The sequence below is a fragment of the Phascolarctos cinereus genome, unplaced genomic scaffold (assembly GCF_003287225.1).
Source record: "Phascolarctos cinereus isolate Bilbo 61053 unplaced genomic scaffold, phaCin_HiC Scaffold_5;HRSCAF=322, whole genome shotgun sequence".
In the NCBI taxonomy this organism is placed as follows: Eukaryota; Metazoa; Chordata; class Mammalia; order Diprotodontia; family Phascolarctidae; genus Phascolarctos; species Phascolarctos cinereus.
Genome location: NW_027555958.1, coordinates 313,475,297 through 313,496,042, shown reverse-complemented (window position 1 = coordinate 313,496,042; position 20,746 = coordinate 313,475,297). Strand labels below are relative to the sequence as shown.

At 40.8% G+C, this 20,746-nt stretch overlaps 2 pseudogenes across 1 annotated transcript in view; one reads left to right on the top strand and one right to left on the bottom strand.

Annotated features, from left to right (window-relative positions):
- LOC110212122 (small ribosomal subunit protein eS8 pseudogene) overlaps positions 1–20,746 on the top strand; it is a 58,465-nt pseudogene that overhangs the window by 28,990 nt on the left and 8,729 nt on the right. The window lies entirely within an intron of this gene.
- Positions 10,697–10,984, bottom strand: LOC110212123 (small ubiquitin-related modifier 2-like; annotated as a pseudogene).

The window sequence follows — 20,746 nt, the reverse complement described above, 5'->3', positions numbered from 1 at the left end:
TTGCCTAGCCAAAAAAAAAAAAAGCAGACTTTTTAAAGTAACAAAGAATGGAAACAAAGTAGTGACCAAGGAATGGGGAATGGCTAAACAAACTATAGGTATATGAATATAATTGAACAGTATTGTGCTGTAAGAAATGAAGACTATGAAGAATACAGACAAGCCCAGGGAGACTGACATGAACCAATGCAAAGCAGAACCAGTAATAGAATATATAGAATGACTGCAATATAAAAGGAAAGGAAAGACAAACAAAACTGAACTCTGTAATTATAATGATCAAATTTGGCCCTAAAGCAGAAATGAGGAAAAGTATCTCTTGCCCTTCTTTGCAGAGGTTGGATGGAACATTGTATATATTTTCAGACCTGGTTAATATATTGGTTTCGCTAAACTGCTTTTTTTTTTCTTTCTTATTCTGGGAGGCTTTCTTGAGATAAGAAAGAGAGGTATATATTTGGAACTAAAGGTGATAGAAAATGAAGATATCAATAAAAATATTTCTGGCTTCATTCTTTAAAATAGGTCTGGGGGACAAGGGAAATAAAAGTTGTTGGAAAGACAAAGAGGAGACAGGGGCTCCACAGAGAGAGAGATTTAGGTCCCTATGGATAGAAGTCAGGATATCCATGCAGTCTCCTTTCCCCCCACCAAGAATCCTCTTAACCCAAGAAGCCAAGTGGGGACCACAGCCAAGGAGCAAAGAACAGAGATACAATGTAGAAGAGTAAACTTAGACCTGGCCTTTTGTTGATACTATAAGCTGGGCAAACCATGAAGACCAGGGATGAGTACTGACTCTCAGCCCCAAGCATTTTCTCTTGGGGGAGGTGAGTTGCGTGCTCAAACAAGGCTTGTGTTTTAAGCCCAGAAAATGGTCTAAATTCCTCAAAAGGCAGCGCTCCTCAGAGGGAAAGGGTTTTGACTCTGCATCAACCTCAAGTACCTTAACCTTGTACCTTTACCTTTACAGCGTTATAAACCTGAAGGGAACATATAAGTCCCTAGGGGAGAGGAAGAACAGCTAGGGAGGGAAAGAAAATTGTATTAACTATTTATGGGCTCCAGTGTTAGTCATTTATGTTTTCTGTCAGGTTAAAATAAGTCCTGTCTTTTTTTTTTTAATGTGTGTTTACATGAAGACTGACTGGCAGAGGTGGGCTGGAGCCATGCCAACTGTTAAATTTTCAGTGTTATCATTTATGTCTGGGAAATTGGCTAACGAACCCTACAAATCAAGCCTTGATTTATTATTTTGCTGATTGTCTAGACTTAAGAGAGTGATAGAGAAAATACTAACAATGCAGACTAAACTTAAGTGTGGTTTGTGGGCATTTTTTCTCTTTGGAGAGCCAGTCATAAAACATTTACCAATATACCACTTCCTCCAACTATAAGTATTCCCCAGAGACTCCCCTCAGCTATTACCCCTCTATACCACCTTACTCAGGAACTCATTCTCATGACTTCAACCTCAGTTTTTCTCCAGCCCTGATTTGTCTTCAGGAGCTCTATTTCTGAATTGCTAGCTATGAACTGGTTATATTAACACAGCATAGAGAAAAAGATTTAGGATCAGGGAACTAGGTCAAGTCCTAGTTCTGACACTAACTTGCTGTGTGATCTTAGACAAGTCAGTTAACCTTTCTGAGACACAATTTCCTCATCTATAAGTTAAGGTTAATAATACTTGTACTGCTTGCCTCATGGGGTTCGATTAGTCAGTCAAACATTTATTAAGAACTTACTATACATCAGGCACTGTACTATGTGCTGGAGATACAGAGGACACAAAGTGACAGTCAAGAACAAACTGAGAACTGAAAATATTTTTAGAAAAACATTTCTTTTAATTTATCCAGCAGAAGGAAAAGCTGAAATAAATTACCCTTATCTCTCCCCGCCCCCCGAAGTTTTATATACAAAGGAACAAAGAAACATCAGCTTATTGGCCAGCATGGAGGCAGTCTCCAAGTAAGACACCAAGATCGCTTGATATGTATAACAGGAGAAAACTTGCATTCCTTGCATCATTCTTTAGATCTCCATGAAGGGTTTTTTTGGGTCATCATAACCTACATGTCCTGAGTTAATTGTTAAACAAATCTGGTCTCTAAGCAACAAGTCTGGTTTCTCAGGTATGTAGGACTCAGTTCAAACAATGCAATAAAGTTTTTCTGCAAAAGAAAGGCAAAAGACAGTCCTTTCCTTCAAGGAGCTCACTATCTAATGGGAGAGACAACATACATATGACTATGTACAAATAAGATGTATACAGGTTGGATAAAAAGGGATCTCACAAGGAAGGCACTGGCAGTAAGAGAGACTGGAGAAGGCTTTTTTCAGAAGGTGAGATTTTAAAGGAGACTAGAATGAAGCCAAAGAAGCCAGAAGGCAGAAGTGGGGAGGGAAAGCATTCCAGGCATAGCAGACAGCCAGAGAAAATGACCAGAGTCAGGAAATGGAGTGTCTTGTGCAAGGAACAGTAAGAAGCCATTAACACTGTATTGCAGAGTAAGTATGGGTCAGGGAGTAAGGAACAAGAAGACTGGAGTGACGTTGAAGGGCTTCAAAAGCCAAGCATAGGATTTTGTATTTGATCCTGGAGGGGATAAGGAGGCACTGATGTTTGCTCAGTAGGAAGGTGCCTCTGTCAGATCCGTGCTTTAGCAATATATTTGACAGCTGAGTGGAGAAAGGACAGTAGTGGCGAGACTGGAGATGGAGTGATCAGCCAGCAAGCTAATGTCATAGTCCAGGAATGAGATGATCAGAGTCTGCATGGTGTGGTGGTGGTGGTGGTGTCAGGGATCGCTGTGAGAAAGGTGCTTTGTAAACCTGAAAGAGCCATGATAGGAAAATACACACCACAGGATCATAGACTTAGAACTAGTTCAACCCCCTCATATTTACAGATGAGCAAACTGAAGTTCAAGGTCAAATGACTTGCCCAAAGTCACACAGGTAGTTAGTAGAAAAGGCAGACTATGAACCCAGGTCATAGGGCAGCAAGGTGGCATAGTAGATATAGTGTGGGCCTGGAGTCAAGAAGATTCATCTTCCTGAGTTCAAATCTGGCCTCAGAGGCTTTCTAGCTATGTGACCCTGGGCAAGTCACTTAACCCTGTTTGCCTCTTTGTTTCCTCATCTGCAAAATGAGATGGAGAAGGAAATGGCAAACCACTCCTGTATCTTTGCCAAGAAAACCCCAAATGGGGTCATGAAGTTGGACACCATTGAAATGACTGAACAGGAGCCTTGACTTGTCTTCTGACTCTCAAGTCAGTGTTTGTTCTTGTACCTGTACCTGGCTGCCTGTTGCTGAATTCTACAAATACATTAGGATGCCAGAGAAGTGAGTTTTATGAGGCCAGCAAGCAACACTTATGGGCAATAGTCTTGACGACAACACTGGTCTCCTTCTCTGAGACAGTCTACAGGAAATAGACAAAAACAGGCAAAAGCAGAGCCTTGGGGCTGGTATTTTAGGCTGGTCCATTAAACCACCTATAGAACTAGCTGATCGATTATGAGGGAGATGATGCCTTAGAAGAGGGGGGTGGTGGGTAGAGTCAGGGGTTTAATGAGGAGTGTGTGTGTGTGTGTGTGTGTGTGTGTGTGTGTGTGTGTGTGTATGTGTTCTCATTCACTTGTGTGACAGGCTACCCAGCAACTTGTTTGGGATCTTGGCAAGGAGATATCTTTCCAGTCTTTATCCATTTTCCTGCCACTTCCTGAAAAGCAAGGTCTCTGTGGACTCCTTGTACAAGCAAAAGTAGGGAATACAGGCCTTGACAGGGAAAAGCTGTCATTGAAATAAGGAAGTCAGAGCAGATGAGTGGCGTGGCTAGTAAACAGCAGCTAAAGGCAGGGGGTTTTACCAGCCTATTCACTGTATATCCCACTCTGAGGCAAATTGTAAGAGAAAATAAAATCATGCGGATTTTATCCACACATCCCAAAAGGAGGGAAATAGAGAGTGAGAAGAGGGTAGCTAGCTGTTGGGGTCTCCTCTTCTTGTATGACTTTCCTGCTCTTTCCCTTCTGTTGTGTGAATCCCTGGAGAAGTCTTATATATCAGGGTGTGCTATAAGTTGCTTGAGCTCTTGGGCTCAGAGTAAATCAAGAGTATGAGCAATGGCAGCTCTGTCACATGGGCAGTGAAAGCAATTACTTAAGTCTTTAACAGTACCTTCTCAGTCCTTCCCTATTCTCTCAAGTATGACTGTGTATTGTAGATAGAGAATTCTGCTGAAGAGCTTATTTAAATAAAGACAGGTTAAATAAAAGATGTATCTCAGTTGCAGTCCTGTAGTGACCACTGCTTAAAGCTAGATAGCAGAATTCTATGGTTTGTCCTGATGTGTTATGTAATACCCAAGTTCTAAACTACTGGCTCCCTTTGTGCAAGACCCAACTGCTGAGCTAATTTACAAAGAAATCTAATTTATAGAGGCTTCTACCCAGAGCACACTTATGCCAGGAGCTCGCCAGAAGTCAGTCTATGCCATAGAGTTGTTATCAGGCTCTCTCCCAACAGTGAGAAGCATAAGGATGGGAGAAGGAACAGGGCTAGCTGCTCCTTTTTCCTTAAGTAACTGCACACAGGAAAGTCAGAGCAGCTTCTGCAAATGTTACTAGCTCCTCAAATTATTTTTGCTCCAGGTAAAAGAATCTCCTAGTTAAGCTTATGCCCTCCACAGTTACAAGTGGGCAACTTGATCTATAATTTAGAGCCTCAGTAAATTGCCTGAGGGCACTGAGGGATTAAGGGAGCTGCCCAGGATTACATAGATAATACATCTCAGAGTCAGAATTTGAACTCAGGCTAATAGGTGGTACAGTGGATAAATGATTGGACTAGGTCTTTCTGACTCCTACTAGCTTTGTGACCCTTAAACTTTCTCAGCTTTAGTTTCTTCTCTTATAAAATAGGGAAAATAATAGTACCTACTTAACAGAGTTATTGTGAGGGTCAAATGAAATAACATTTATAAACTCTTTAGAGACTTTGCCCCTTTCGCAGGGGACACTAACTTGGTCCTACCTTTGGATCTCATCAGTTAACTACTGGCAGTCTGGCTTTCCTCTTTACTTTCGTGTATGGTCATGAACAAACCCTGAGTGTGTTTTCCTATTCAAATGATCAGGAGGGCAGGTGTCAGAGCTGTTGACAATTAAAACTCAACCTGCCCTCTTTGGGGGAAGGCTCCTTTTGTTGTTGTTATTCAGTCATGTCTGACTCTCCCATTTGGGGTTTTCTTTGCAAAGATACCAGAGTGGTTGGCCATTTCCTTCTCCAGCTCATTTTACAGATGAGGACACCGAGGCAAACAGGATTAAGTGACTTGCCCAGGGTCACAAAGCTAGTAAGTGTCTGAGGCAAATTTGAATTCAGGAAGATGAGTCTTCCTGACCTCAGGCTCAGCATTCCATCCACTGTACCACCTAGCTGCGCCAACAATTATAAATCCCATCTGCCAATTTGCTCCCTGGGTGACTTTGGACACGTCACACCCCTGGACTTTAGTTTCCTCCTCTGTTCAAAGGAAGGGGCTAGATGGCTATGCTTCTTTCCAGCTCTGAATCTCTAAACTCCTCTTTGGAGGCTTTGCCCCTTTGCAGGGGGCACTTAGGTGGTTCTGTCTTTGCATCTTCTCAGGGAGTCTGTCTTTCCTCTTAACTTCTGTACAGTCATGTACTTCATGTACAGTCATGAACAAACCCTGAGTGTGTTCTTCTATTCAAACGACTGGGAAGGCAGGTTTCAGAGCTATTAACAATCAAACCCCAACCTGCCCTCTTTGGGGGAAGGCTCCTTGCAGTGTAACAATAAGCCTGACCTCAGTGGAATCAAGGCACTGCTGAGGAAAGAGAGACATTGGGACTGGCAGATCAGACTTAGCCCTATTAGATTTGGTCTGGTTGGATGGAGCCGCCCAAGGAGGGAGGTCTAACACATTTGCTGTTTAGAATGGTACTGGTAAGCTTGTGGAAGGAAGCCTTACTCTCTCCTCCATCACCCTCTCTAACCCTGTTCTAGCTTTATTGATGAGCTTTGGAAGAAGAAGTTAAAGCCTAATTTAAGGTCTCCAGAGAACCTTTCTTTGCACTTTCAACAGGATTGAATTTGGCTATTTAAAGGTCTGAGCAGCTATTGTTACAGCCTGAATCATGCTTCCTTCTTCAGAGTCCCTTTGAAGAATTTTTAAAATGCTAACTTGTCCTGACAAGTCCCATCCAAAATAGCAGATTCTTTCCCTCAAACTGTGTCCTCCTTAGGGCTGTTTTTTTTTTAATTGTAATTTACAATAAGAATTGTGTAAGCCCAGTCTTGAAAACAAATCTAAGATGAGAGAGTTAAGATACATACCGGCAGTCAGATTTGCTTGCTGTGGAAAACCTGAGGCATCATCTCATGGCTGTAAATGAAAGAGCAAGCTCCCCTTCACAAAACAGAGGAGTTTGTTGTATAGGGGAATGCATTAAGATCTGAATTTGGAACCAGAGGACCTGGACAGTCTGCTGCTTACTAGCTGTGTAACCTTAGAGAAATTACTGCCTCTCTGTGAGTTTCAGTTTCCTCCTCTATAAAATGAGGAGGTTGGACTAGATAAGAGCTATTACAGCTCCAAAATCTTGTGATTCTCTCCTCCTAGGACTTCCTCCCCAGTCCCCTCCCCAGCTGCCTTGTATTTTAGCCACCCACTGAAAAACAATTATTTTTAGATAAATACTTACTAAGGGAGAGACAGGATGGAATAGTGGACAGAGGACAGGCTTTGGAGTAAGAAAGACTAGGTCCAAGTCCTGCTTTGGACATGTGCTGGATGATTGTGACCATGGGCAAATCACTTTACCTCTAAAGCGCTCCAGGCAATCTCTTTAAGACGGTAAATCACAGAGGAATTGCTTATATGCATCCTTGGAGAAAGTTTCCAACCTGCAAATTCTCTGCATAGATAAAATTAGATAGTTTTTATTTTTAATGGAAGTAAATTGCTTCTGCTTAGGTTACTCTTTGTGTGTCTCCAGGGGTAGAAGATGAGTTGGTAATTTGTAGTGGATTGGCATTGTTATTGCTGTTTTTGAGAAAACTATACTTCACTTTGCACTCAGTTCACTTCTCTCTCTGGAGGTGAATAGCATTTTTTTTCATCATAGGTCCTTTGGAATTATCTTGGATCATTGTATCGATAAGAATAGCTAAATCTTTCACAATCTGTAATCATTACAATAGTGCTGTTACTATGCACAATGAGTTCCCAGTTCTTTTCACTTCACTTTGCATCAGTTCATAAACATCTTGCTATTTTTTTTCTGAAACCACTCCTCCCAACATTTCTTATAGCACAATAGTACTCCTTTATAATCATATGCCACAACTTGTCCAGCTAGTCCTCAGGGGCATCCCCTCAATTTCTAATTCTTTGCCATCACAAAAAGATCTGCCATAAATATTCTTATACATATTCATATACATATACATATGTAAATATCTTAAACATACACGTATACATATACATTCTTATACATTTTCTTACACATATACAAATATTCTTATACACATATCTCCCTAAGATACTCTACCTAGTAGTGGTATCACTGGGTCAAAGGGTATGCACAGTTTTATAGGCCTTTGGACATAGTTCCAAATCGTTCTTCACTAGACCAGTTCGCTACTCCACTAGCAGTTCACCAGCATACCCATTTCTCCCTCATCCCTTCTAGCATTTGTCATTTTTTATAGGTGTGAGGTGGTACACTTGAGTTGGTTTAATCTGAGTCTCTCTAATCAATGTTGATTTATAGCATTTCCTCCTATGATTTTAGATTTCTGAAAACTGCCTGTTTATATGCTTTGACCATTATCATTGAGGAATGGTTCTTATTTTTATAAATTTGACTCAGTTCCCTGTATATTTGAGAAATGAGGCCTTTACCACAGAACTTGCTGTAAAAATTTTTGATAATGGGGCAGCTAGATGGTGCAGTGGATAGAGCACTGGCCCTGGAGGCAGGAAGACCTGAGTTCAAATTTGGCCTCAGACACATAATACTCGATAGCTGTGTGACTCTAAGTAAGTCACTTAACCCCAATTGCCTCACTAAAAAATTTTTAAAAATTGATATTACTTCATTTTCTATGGCATCTTTTAGCATAATGTAGTTTCCTGGATTATCTCTTTTAATTAAGTCTATTTTTGCTTTGGGGCAGCTAGGCGGCACAGTAGACAGAGTGGTGGTCCTGCAGTCAGGAATACTCATCTTCCTGAGTTCAAATTTGGCCACAGACACTTATTGGCTGTATAACCCCGGGCAAGTTAATTAACCTTGTTTGCCTTAGTTTCCTCTTCCATCAAATGAGCTGGAGAAGGAAATGGCAAACCACTCCAGTATCTTTGCCAAGAAAACCCCAAATGGGGTCACAAAAAGTTGTATACAATAACAACAATAATTTTTGTTTTTGCTTTGTGTGAGATCATGATTGCTACCCCTGCCTTTTTTTTTTTACTTCAACTGAAGCGTATTGGATTCTGCTTCAGCCTCTTATTTTAACTGTGTGTGTCTTTCTGTTTCAATGTGTCTGTTGTAAATAACATATTGCTGGATTCTGGTTTTTATTCCATTCTCCTATCTGCTTCTGTTTTATGAATGAGCTCATCCCATTCACATTCACAGTTATAATTACTATGTATTTCTCTCCTTCCCATTTTCTTCTGTTTTTCCCCCTGCCCCTTTTCTCCTGTTCCTCCTCAAAAGTCTTCTTTGCTACTAACCACTGCCTCCCTGAATCTGCCCTCCTTTTTATCATCCACCCCTTTCTTTTATCCTGTCCTCCTCCTATTTCTCTATTGGGTAAGTTAGATTTCTATACACACACACACACACACACTCAGTTGTGTATAGAAATCTAACTTACACACACACACACACACACACACATGTTCTTCCCTCTTTGAACCAAGTCCAATGGGAGTAAGGTTTGAGTGTTACCTGCCACCCCTTCTCCATTTTCCCCTGCATTGTAAAAGCTCTTTTCTGTGAGGAAAATTTCCCTCATTCTACCTCAACTTTCCCACTACTCCCAGTACATCCCTCTTTCTCACTCCTTCATTTTTTTGGGGGGAGGGGAGAACATTTCAACATAATTGACTCACACCTATGCCCTCTGTCTATGTAAATTCCTTTTTAACAGACCTAATAATGATAAAGTTCTTAGGAGTTACACATATCTTCTTCCCATACAGGAATGTAAATAACTTAACTTTATTGAGTCCCATATAAGTACTCTTTCATGTTTACCTTTTTATGCTTTTCTTGAGTCTTGTGTTTTAACATCAGAGTTTCTATTCAGCTCTGGTCTTTTCATTAGGAATGCTTGAAAATCCTCTATTTCATTAAATATCTATTTATTCCCTTTTTTTTGAAGGATTATACTCATTTTTGGGGGAAGGTTATTCATGGTTGTAATCCTAGCTCCACTGCCTTCCAGAGCATCGTATTCCAAGCCCTCTGCTCCTTTAATATGGAAGCCATTAAATCTTGTGTGATCTTGACTATGGCTCCACGATATTTGAATTATTCCTATCTGGCTGCTTGAAGTATTTTCTCTTTGACCTGGGAGGTCTAGAATTTCACTATAACATACCTGAGAGTTTTCATTTTGGGATGTCTTTCAAGAGATGTTTGGTGGATTCTTTCCATTTCTATTTTACCCTCTGGATCTAAGATACTGGGGAAGTTTTCCTTGATAATTTCTTGAAATATGATGTCTAAGCTCTTTCTTTCATCATGGCTTTCAGGTAGGCCAATACTTTTCTATCTGTCCTCCATTTATTTCCCAGATCAGTTGTTTTTCTGATGAGATGTTTCACATTTTATTTTATTTTTTTCATTCTTTTGACTTTGTCTTATTGTTTCTACTTTCCCAATTATATTTTTAAAGGAATTATTTTCTTGAGTGAGATTTTGTACCTCTTTTTCCATTTGGCTAATTCTACTTTTTAAGGAATTCTCTTCAGTGGATTTTTGTGCCTCTTTTATCATTTGGCCAATTCTGTTTTTTTTAAGGCATTATTTTCTTCAGTATTTTTTTAATTTTAAACAAGAAGTTTATTTAAACAAGATGTTTAACTTGAAGGGAAAACTATCTAGGGTCAATTTTTTTTTTTAGTAATTTATCCCTACTGAGAGACAGAGATTGCCCTACATGTAACAGCTATGTACAAAAAAGTTATAAAATCATCCTTGGTTTTACAATGATAAAAGAAAAACATTGAAATTATCCAATCAAACAAGGTATGCAAGGATTTTTTGTGGGTTTTTTTTTATTGTTAAACAGTGAGAGCAAAATAACTTACTGGAATATAAAGATAAAAGTTGAATGAGCATGCCAGTAATGGAGAAAAGGGATATTTTCACAGAACCAGTTTGTTTTTCCCCTCCCCATCTCCATTTGATGTTGATCATAACATACCATTGGCCATTTAGTTAAAAAAAAATACATATTATGCCTATGCATATACACCAGCTACTTTATGTACAATAAAGGAGTGGAGGAAGGGAATCAAAGAAGAGAGAAAACTACACTGCAGTAGTCAGGATGTGGATGAACCAAATCTTGGTTTTCTAATTGTGAATATGTTATTTTCCTTGGGAGCGCAGTTCTGAAGTAGAGTTGCATGTTCTCTTTTTAGTAAGTGCCTCCTGTCTGCTGCTGGAATACATCAATTGTATCTTCATCCTCCATTTCCAGCTGTGCAGGTGTGTCTGTTTCATTGATTGGTTGTCCATCAAATCGGAATCTGATCTGCCTCATTGACAAACCCTGTCATTCACAATAGGCTTTCATTAGTTTACTAAGTGGTGTGTGCCTCTTAATCTTAAATTGCACCCCTGGACCATCTTACCCTGCCACCTTCAACTTAATGTGGTCGTCGTTTTCAGTCTTGATGCCTTCCTTTGGCTTTTCATTGGCCATGGCAAGTCTGGGGGTCTCCTCAGCTGCCACTTCACAAAAGAGGCACCAGGATGTTCTGCTCCAAGGAAATGGGGGGAGAAGCAGCAGCAGCAGGAGCAGAAGGAGGAGGAGGAGTATGAAGATGATGGTGATGTTGGTGAGGAAGAAGAGGAGAAGATGGAGGAGGAGAAGGAGGAAGAGGTGGGGGCAGTGGTAGAGGTACCTTCTTCAGTATTTTTTGTGTCCCTTTTACCAAGATGTTAATTCTCTTTTCATAATTTTCTTGCATCACTTTCGTTTCTTTCCCCAAGTTTTCTTCTACCTGTACCTTCCTCTTCTCTCTTTCTTTAATTCTTCCAGGAATTCTTGTTGGATTTGGATCCAATTAGCATTTTTCTTTGAGGCTTTTTTGGTAGATGTTTTCACATTGTTGTCTTCTTCTGAGTTTGTGTTTTGATCCTCCCTGCCACCATAGTAGCTTTTTGTTGTGTTGTTGCTGTTGTTGTTTGCTCATTTTTCCAGACCACTTCTTCACTTTGAACTTTATGTTAAAATTAGGCTTTGCTCACCTGGGGGGTGCAGAGGCACTATCCCCAGCTTTAGGCTTTGTCATGCTACCGTTTTCAGAGCCAGTTCTAGGGGTATGCAAGTTTTTGGTGCTTCCAAGGTGGTATGATCCTGGCAGAGCTATGGTCACTGCTCTCCTAGTCTGCACTCTGGTCTTTACCCAGAAGGGCCCCTGGTCCCCTGCAGCCCCAAATGCTAGCACTCTTCTCTGCTTTGGAACTGTGACCAGGGCCTGTGTTGCCTTGTGAATGACTCCTCCCCACCTGGAACTGTGATGATAGAGTTGCCAATCAGTACCAGCTATACTCATTACTAACAAATGGTCCCCTGTAATCTCTTTTTGACTAGTTGTCTGACCCCCTTACTATCTCTGGGCTGAGAGCTCCAGAGGTTACTGCTGCTGTTTGCCATGTGTGTGTGTGTGTGTGTGTGTGTGTGTGTGTGTGTGTGTGTGTGTATTTGAGGGATAGGCCTCCATCCCAGTGTCACAGACTTCTCCTGCTGACCTCTTAAGTTTTCTATTGCCTCAGCCTCTCCAAAATTTGATTTGAGGTGTTTTTTAAAAAAAATTAAAAAATTAATTTATTTTGATTTATCAATAATCATTTCCATAAGCTTTTTTTCTTTTTTCTTTTTTTTTTGGTGAGGGCAATTGGGGTTAAGTGACTTGCCCAGGGTCACACAGCTTTCCATAAGCTTTTGAGTTTAAAATTTTTCTCCTCCTCCCTCCCCAAGATGGTGTGCGATATGATATAGGCTATATGTGTACATTCCTATTAAACATATGTTTACATTAATGATGTTGTAAGGAAGCATTAGAACCAAATAGGAGGAACCACCAGAAAGAGGAAACAAAACAAAACAGAAGAAAAAAATAGCAAATAATGTGCTTCAATCTGCATTCAAACTCTTTAGTTCTTTTTATGGATGTGGATAGCATTTTCTATCATGAGGCCTTTGGAGATGTTGTAGATCCTTGTATTGCTAAGAAGGGTTAAGTCTATCAATATTAGTCATCGCACAACATGGCTGTTATTGTATACAATGTTCTCCTGGTTCTGCTCACTTCACTCAGCATCAGACTATACAAGTCTTTCCAGGTTTTTCTGAAGTCTGCCTGTTCATCATTTCTTATAGCACAATAGTATTCCATTATATTCATATATCACAACTTGTTCAGCCATTCCCCAATTGATGGGCATCCTTCCAATTTCTAAATCTTTGCCACCACAAAAAGAGCTGCTATAAATATTTTTGTACATGTGGGTCCTTTTCACATTTGTATGATCTCTTTGGGAGCCCTAGAAGTACTATTGCTGGGTCAAAGGGAGAGGTGTTTTTTAGAAGGTGTGTGGAGGGGAGTATTGGGAAAGGTCAGTTAGATGGCTGCCCCTGATATCTTAGTTCCACCAACTGGTAATGTTGAAAGTAGATTTTGAGAACATAACTAACTCCATTTTGGCCAGTATTTGCAAATTTTCTTTTTCTTTTCGTATGTTGCCTCTTTTGACAGTACTGGATATCTCCTTTAGTACCTCCCTTCCCCCAATTGCTTTATGAGTACAAAATAAAATTCATAGGATCTCAATAGTTCAGAAACCCATTTCTGCTCTCTTAATCCTATCTAATAAAGTCCATTGCAGAGGCCTAAAAAAGCTAATTAACTAACTGATGAAGATACTATTTGGTCTGGTGTAAATGACTATGCTAAAGGACACATTCTTTCCTTTGTAACAAATTAAATATCTCTTTCTTGTTTTAATAAGTACCTTTTACTACCTGCAGGTCCTACAGCTTCTTAGCCAAGACTGCTATGTAAGAAACATGGTCTTCTTTTCTGTTACTCTCTCTGGGTCCCATAGCTCAGGAGGAAAGAATATTTAGTGGACAAATAAACTACAGTTCACCTGTCTGTCAGTAGCCCGTGCTGGCTTATATGGGCAGTAGAAATAGCATATTGTGGATACACATTGGGAAACCCTTTAGAGGCTTTCTATGCCCCAACACACATATCCTGAAGGCTCATTAGCACTTGGCTGTTTTCTTTGCTGACTTTGTCTTCAGTGCAGAATCTTAACTAGGAAACGTTTGCAACCTGTACTATGTATCAAAAACTAAGCTGGGTCAGTTTTAAAGGTGCCCTCTAGGGTCTGAACACTGACAGCCCCCTGTAGGGGGAGACAGACCCCAGCATATCATGAGGTCACTTCTGAGAAATCTTCCCCTCCCCTCCAGAAGAAGTGGGTGAAGAATCCTAACTACTGGACAGTGGGGGGAAGAGCGGTAACAAAAGAAACAGATAGCTGCAAGGTGTGAAGGGGTGTGCTAAAATGGGACTTGAAGTCAACCCTCCCCACCAAATTCTCAAGTATCCTGTTAGAACTGGAAGACACCTTAGAAGACTATGGAAGCCAACCCCTTCATTTTATAGATTAGGAAAACTGAGGCCCCAGAGGGGTATAAATGGCTGCCCAGCATTACACTGCTGTCAACTATCTTAGGCAGGATTTGAACTCAGGTCTCTCTAATTCCAAATCTCACCTTCTACCTACTGAACCACTTAGTTGCCTCCCAGGAGGAAATTGATGGCCCACAGAGGACAAAGGACTTGCCCAAGGTCATGCTGAAAGACTCAGTCGGCTCTTTCCTAAAACTAAGGCTGAATTCAGGTAGAATGAAATTGAGGCCACATCTCATAGAATCACAGAGTAGTAATTCTACAGAGTTTGAAGGGACCTCAGAGACTGCCTTGGCCAACCTGCTTATTTAACAGTAACTTAGAGTAACAGAAGGGAAGGGGACACAGGTCTCCTAGGACGTCACTGAGCCTCTGCCTTCTAGCACTTTCCTTTAAAAAAATAATTTTTCATCAATATATTTTGCTTGGATATCACCTCATTTTTCTACTCCCTCCCCTACCCAGCAAGTCATCTCTCATAATGAAGAATGAAAATGAAAGAATGTAGGGGAAAAACTGTTCAGCAAAACTAACTAACAGATCAACTGAGTCTGACCGTATTTGCAGTTTCACATTGATATCAGGGTGTGCTGTGGCCAGTTCTAACCACCTTGGGGAAGCCAATTGTTAAATTTTCGATGTGATCACTTATCCCTGAGAAATCAGCAGTCACCACCTATCGGGGCTTGGTTTATTATTACTGATTGTCTAGGTTTAAGTGTTAATAATGCAGATTAACCTTAATAGTGTGTGTGCATACTTTTTTTTCCCCCTGAGAGAGCCCAAAAGTTAAATGTTTACCAGCACAACCCCGCAAGCTCTATAAACTTTGCTTGTGTTCAGCAGGAGTGCAGTAGAAGGCTTAATCATCAGTAGCCTAGAAGCCTGATTACTGCAGGCAAATAATAATAATAATAATAACTGGCATTCATATAGTGTTTTAAAGTTTGCAAAGTGCTTTGTGAGTAGTCTCCCATCTCTGCAAAGAAAGGAGGGTAGTATGGCTTCTCAATTCTCTTTCTGGGCCAGACATTGTCATTATAATTAGTAAGACTAGTACTTTCAACTAGATTGTAGAAATTTGGCTTCCCCAGTGGGCCCTGGCCTCCCAGAGCAGTGGTTGCTAGTCTCGTGACTCAGGGTAGTTATTGATTGTATTGAGCACTGTGTGACAGATTTGGGCTAAGGACTTGGAAACATAAGGCAAAAATATGGTCCCTGCCTAAGCTCATATTCTAGTTGGGGGAGAGAAACATGAAGGTAAACAGGTACCTACAACAAATAGCTAGGTACACATAGAGCAGCCAAGTGTAGTGCAGTCTCTGGCACATCTCGGCCTCAAGTCCACCTCCCATCTCAAGGCCTTGGTGAAGGGGACAAATAGGAGAGACTGAGAGTTTTAAAATGGGGAACCAACTTTAGAGAGTCAGTGGGAGTTTAAGCAGCTTCTAAAAGCAAAAACTAGGTGCTGGCTCCTCACCCCTAGTCTCACCCCACTTTAAGCACCCCCCATTCCTCTCCCTAGACCAGCAGAGCTAAGCTGGGAAGTTGAGGAAATCTCCTAGGCCTGGGGCCTCCAGATCCCTGGAGAGGCCAAGATCCTTAAAGCATACCGCCATTCCATTTTCTCATAGCATGGCCCAGGCCATGAGAAGCAGGAGGGACCAAAACTTTTGGGGACAAGACAAAGATTTAGGAAGGCTGAGATGGCCTCAGGAATAGCTGGCTGGCCCTCCATCAGAGATGGAAGTACTGTGTTTTGTTGCATTTTACATGTTACCGCCCCTCCCCACAAATAGGCCCCTTTTTCCAAAGGATGATTATGGGTAGGAGGAGGTTAGGGGAAGGAAAAAAGGAAGTGCATTCATTAAGTGCTTACTATATACTGTGTGGGAACGGCGAAGACCCCTACCCAAATTGACTACTCAGGAATCACTCCAAGTAGGGTGCAGAAAATTTATTAGAATCTCATGAGAAGCAGGCAGTCCCACTACGAGCTGAAAGGACAACAGAAATGCTCATAGCAGGAGGGCCGCTCCCCTGAGCACGTGTGCAGTTTTTATGCATCAGTCCTTATCTAACATCACATGACTGAGGCCTCCAGGCTTCAGCTAATCGAGTTAACATACCCGGACTGTGAGTTCTTCACCTATCTCATACAATACCAAGGCCCAAGGTATGTGCTAGGGGTACAAATATAAAATCAAGGACAGTCTTTGGTCTCAAGGAGCTTACATTCACACACACACACACACAGAGTATGTGTATGTATGTATATATGTGTATACATTTATAATTACATGTAAAAACAATTTTTAATATTCATTTCTAAAAATTTTGAGTTCCAAATTCTCTCCTTCCCTCCTTTCCCTCCCCACTCACTGAAAAGTTGGCAAGCAATTTGATATAGGTTATACATGTACAGACATCCAAAACATATTTCAATATTAGTCATGTTGTGAAAGAAAACACAGACCAAAAAACAAACAAAAAAGCCAACCCAAGAAAAATGAAGAATGTAAAAAAAAAAGATATGCTTCAATCTGCATTCAGACTCCATCAATTCTTTCTCTGGGGGGTAGATAGCATTTTTAATCGTAAGACCTTTGGAATTATCTTGGATCATTACATTGCTGCAAGTAGCTAAGTCATTCACAGTTGATTATCATACAATATTGCTGTTACTTTGTACACTGTTCCCTGGTTCTGAAAGGAGCATATCTTCCAGTGAGGGAGGTTGCCCATGTAATGGACTGATGGTCAGGGAAGGCTACTTTGGTCAGAAGAGAGATTTTGAGCAGGATGGCAGGGGAGGAGAGTGACACACCCTATCTAGGAAGATGCAAAGTTAATTTGATCCTGGTTTATGGTTCCACCTCTAGAAGAGGAGAGAGGAAAGAACGTACAAAGGGCAGAAAGAGGTTGCTAAAGTGGTGGAGATGAAGAGGAGAGTAGGGAGTGAAGTGAAGCAGGGCTAGGGCTTTTCTGAAATAGTGGCCTATGAGAGGCACAGAACAATTTAAGAAATCTCCCCACGGCTGCTTCCCCCAGATGTAACTTGCTCACGCCTTCACTGGAACCATCCAGTCACCAGCTGACTCCAATCGAAATTCAAGTACATAGTCAAATGAGTCCTGGATTTGGCAGGGTCAGAGGACCCATATTTGAATCCAGACTCTGTCATTCAATACCTGTGTGACCCTGGCCAATCGACTTTCCCCTCTGAGCCTCAATTTTTTTCTCCTGCAAAATGAAGGGTTTGTATTAGATGACCTTCAGGTTCATTTCCAGCTTTAAATCTATGACTCTATGAGTCCCACTCTTGGACAATTGCCTACTCCAGGACAAGGTCTCTGTCACCCCTCCCTATGAGACAGACTGAGCTAGGAAACAATCCTTTACTGCAATAATCTCCGTCAAATGCTGTTGGGTGCTGCCTTTAAAAAAACTTAGGCTTCCTTAGAAGTCTTTCTGAATGAAGAAGCTGAATCCCCACACTAACCAACCCTTCTTAATTCCATTGCCTTCTCTCTGTTTCTTATTTATCCTGCATATAGCTTGCTTTGTATGTATTTGTTTGCATGTTGTCTCTCTGATTAGATTGAAAGCTCCTTGAGGCCAGGGGCTGTCTTTTGCCTCTATTTGTACCTCCAGGGTTTAGCACAGTGCCTGGCATATATTAGGCGCTCAATGTTTATTGATTGATTGACTATATGTATGTATATGTGTGTATGTGAGTGTATATGTGTGTGTGTGTGTTCTACTACTAATCCCATCAGGACTCATGCATAGCTATTTACAAGGGGACATCAATAAATAAGTAAAATTTTTGTTTTTCATAAACACAATTTCACTTTAATGTATGTATCCCTACAAAAATGCTAATATTTATAAAAGGACTTTAAGGTTTGCAAAGTGTTTTATGTATATTATCTCATTTGATCCACACAATGAGATACATGCTATTATTTTTTTTTTACCAATGAAGAAACTGAGCTAAAAGGGATAAAGTAGATTTGCCCTTTCTGTCTACCCAGTGCTCTATCCAGTGCACCAACTATTTGTCTTGACACAGTATAAAAAGCTATGATTTTATGAGCATGGAAAATTCCCAGTGTGGGAATTCCCTCCACCAATGCAGATTCTATCTCATTTAAGTCTTTAGTAAATCCTGGGAACTTGCAAGAAGCAGTTATTTGTCAACTGACTTGCTCAAGGTCAGAGTTGGGATTTGAACCCAGGAAAGAATGTTAGGATGGGAGTTAGAGGAGCCGAGTTCACCTCTTCTGGTTCTGCAAGGTTCTGACACTTTCCACCTGTGCTACTTTGAGCAAGTCACTCAACCTCTCTGGGCCTCAATTTCCTCATTTGTAAACTGAGGGGGCTCTAGACTGGCTAGAGAGAGAAGATCCCTTCCAGGTCTAAGGCTATGATACTATGATGCTGACTTCAAGTCCAATGCTCTATCTACTATACCACGGTTTTTTTCCATGCCCTCATAAACATGCCTCTTTGTGCAATATAAACATAAAATGCCTTTGCCCATGTTTCTGAAGGAAGTGTGATCCCTGGAGAGCCATGGTCTCATCAGTGTGGGGGCTCCCTCTAGTGGTGCAAGTCAGAACACATTCAGGTCTCTTGTAATTTTTGACATGAGGACCCATTAATCATCCAGAAAGGAACTAGCTAATAAAATGAAATCCTTTCTGTGGTTCCTTCCTCATTTTGTCAATACTTGCATTCCTGAGGCACACTTGGGGTGTCCATCTGTTGTGTCTTGCTATTTTAAAAAATCCTTGCCACATAATTGGCTGAACTTTTTTTTTTGTTTTGTTTTGTTTTTGGTTAGGCAATGGGGTTTAAGTGACTTGCCCAGGGTCACATAGCTAGTAAATGTTATGTGTCTGAGACTGGTTTTGAACTCAGGTCCTCCTGAATTCAGGGCCTGTGCGCTATCCACTGTACCACCTAGCTGTCCTTTGACCCAACTTCTTTGATGACGATGATGATGATGATATTTAACATTTGTAAAAAAAGCACTTACTATGTGCTAGGTACTTTGTTAAGTGCTTTACAATTATTTCATCATTTGATCCTCACAGCAACCTTGGGAGGCAGGTGCTAATATTATCCCCATTTTACATGTGAGGAAGCTGAGGCAAACAGAGGTTAAGTGACTTGCCCAGGGTCATAAGATCGAAAATGTCTGAGGCTGGATTTGAATTCAGGTCTTCCTGACTCCAGGTCCAGTGGTCTATCCACTGTGCCACCTAGCTGCCTAATGTTTTTAAATAGTTGAAGGAAATTCTTAACTTCTATTTTGTTGTTGTTTGTTTAATCAATTAGTTGTATCTGGCTCTCTGTGTTCCCATTTGGGGTTTTCTTGGCAAAGGTACTGGAGTGGTTTGTCATTTCCTTCTCCAACTCATTTTATAGAGGAGAAAACCAAGGCAAACAGGGTTAAGTGACTTGCCCAGGGTCACACAGCTAAGTGTCTGAGGCCAGATTTGAACTTAGGAAGATGAGTCTTCTTGAATCCAGGCCTAGCACTCTATCCACTGTACCACCCAGCTGACTCCAACTTCAATTAGAGATTGGTGTAACTTTTTTCCCCCCATCTAAATTCATGTACTCCTTGATATCTATTCATTGACTTCTTGAGTATGGGGGAATCTATGGACTCTAAGTTAAAGACCCCCTATTTTATGGATGCACATGTCCTTGAGGATGAATTGGACTCTGCTTTTCTTGTGCAAGTAATTGTTGACATTTTATTGAAGGGTTCCCCCTTTTCTAGTTATGTATTTATGTGGACTTGAGCATAAATCTTAGAATGCTCGACAAAGGATCAGAAGAATCTTCTAGCTGTCACTCTGTCACTTATCAGTGATCAGTCAACAAACGTTTACTAAATGCTTACCATGTGCCAGGCACATAGCTAAGTGCTGGGGATACAAAATACAAAAAAGAAAGCTAGTCCTTGCCTTCAAGAAGCTTACAGTCTAATAGGAGAAGACAACACATAAAAGAAAGTCGGAAAACTGGGGCTTGGAATCTAGAAAACCCGAGTTCAAATCCTTCATTTGACATTGAGTACCTTGTAGCAGAGCTAACCTAGGTAACTTGTACTGTGTCTGATGTCTGTAATTTTATGCCTTTCCTCATGTGTAAAAGGATACAATTTTGCTTCTTGGTTTCATTGTTCTGGAAACTATAAATTAATCAATATTGCTTGCTAGCTATACTAATAAGTAAAGCCTTTATTCCTCTGTCAGTACTTTGAGTAGTGAACTTTTTTCTCCCTTCTGCATAGATTCTTTTTTTTTTTGCTTTTAGGCAATTGGGGTTAAGTGACTTGCCCAGGGTCACACAGCTAGTAAGTGCCAAGTGTTCGGTCTGAGGCTGGATCTGAACTCAGATCCTCCTGATTTCAGGGCTGGTGCTCTATCCATTGTGCCACCTAGCTGCCCCCATAGATTCTTATATTTAGAATTTCAAGGGAAAAAAATTTTTTTTCAGTTATGTCCAACTCTTTGTGTCCCCATGTAGAGGGTTTTTTTTTTTTGGCAGAAATCCTAGAGTGGTTTGCCATTTCCTTCTCCAGTTCATTTTACAGGTGAAAAACCTGAAGCCAACAAGGTTAAGTGACTTGCCCACGGTCACACAGCTAATAAGTATCTGAGGCTGAATTTGAATTCAAGTAGATGAGTCTTTCTGACTTAAGGCTCAGCACTCCATCCGCTATACCACCTAGCTGC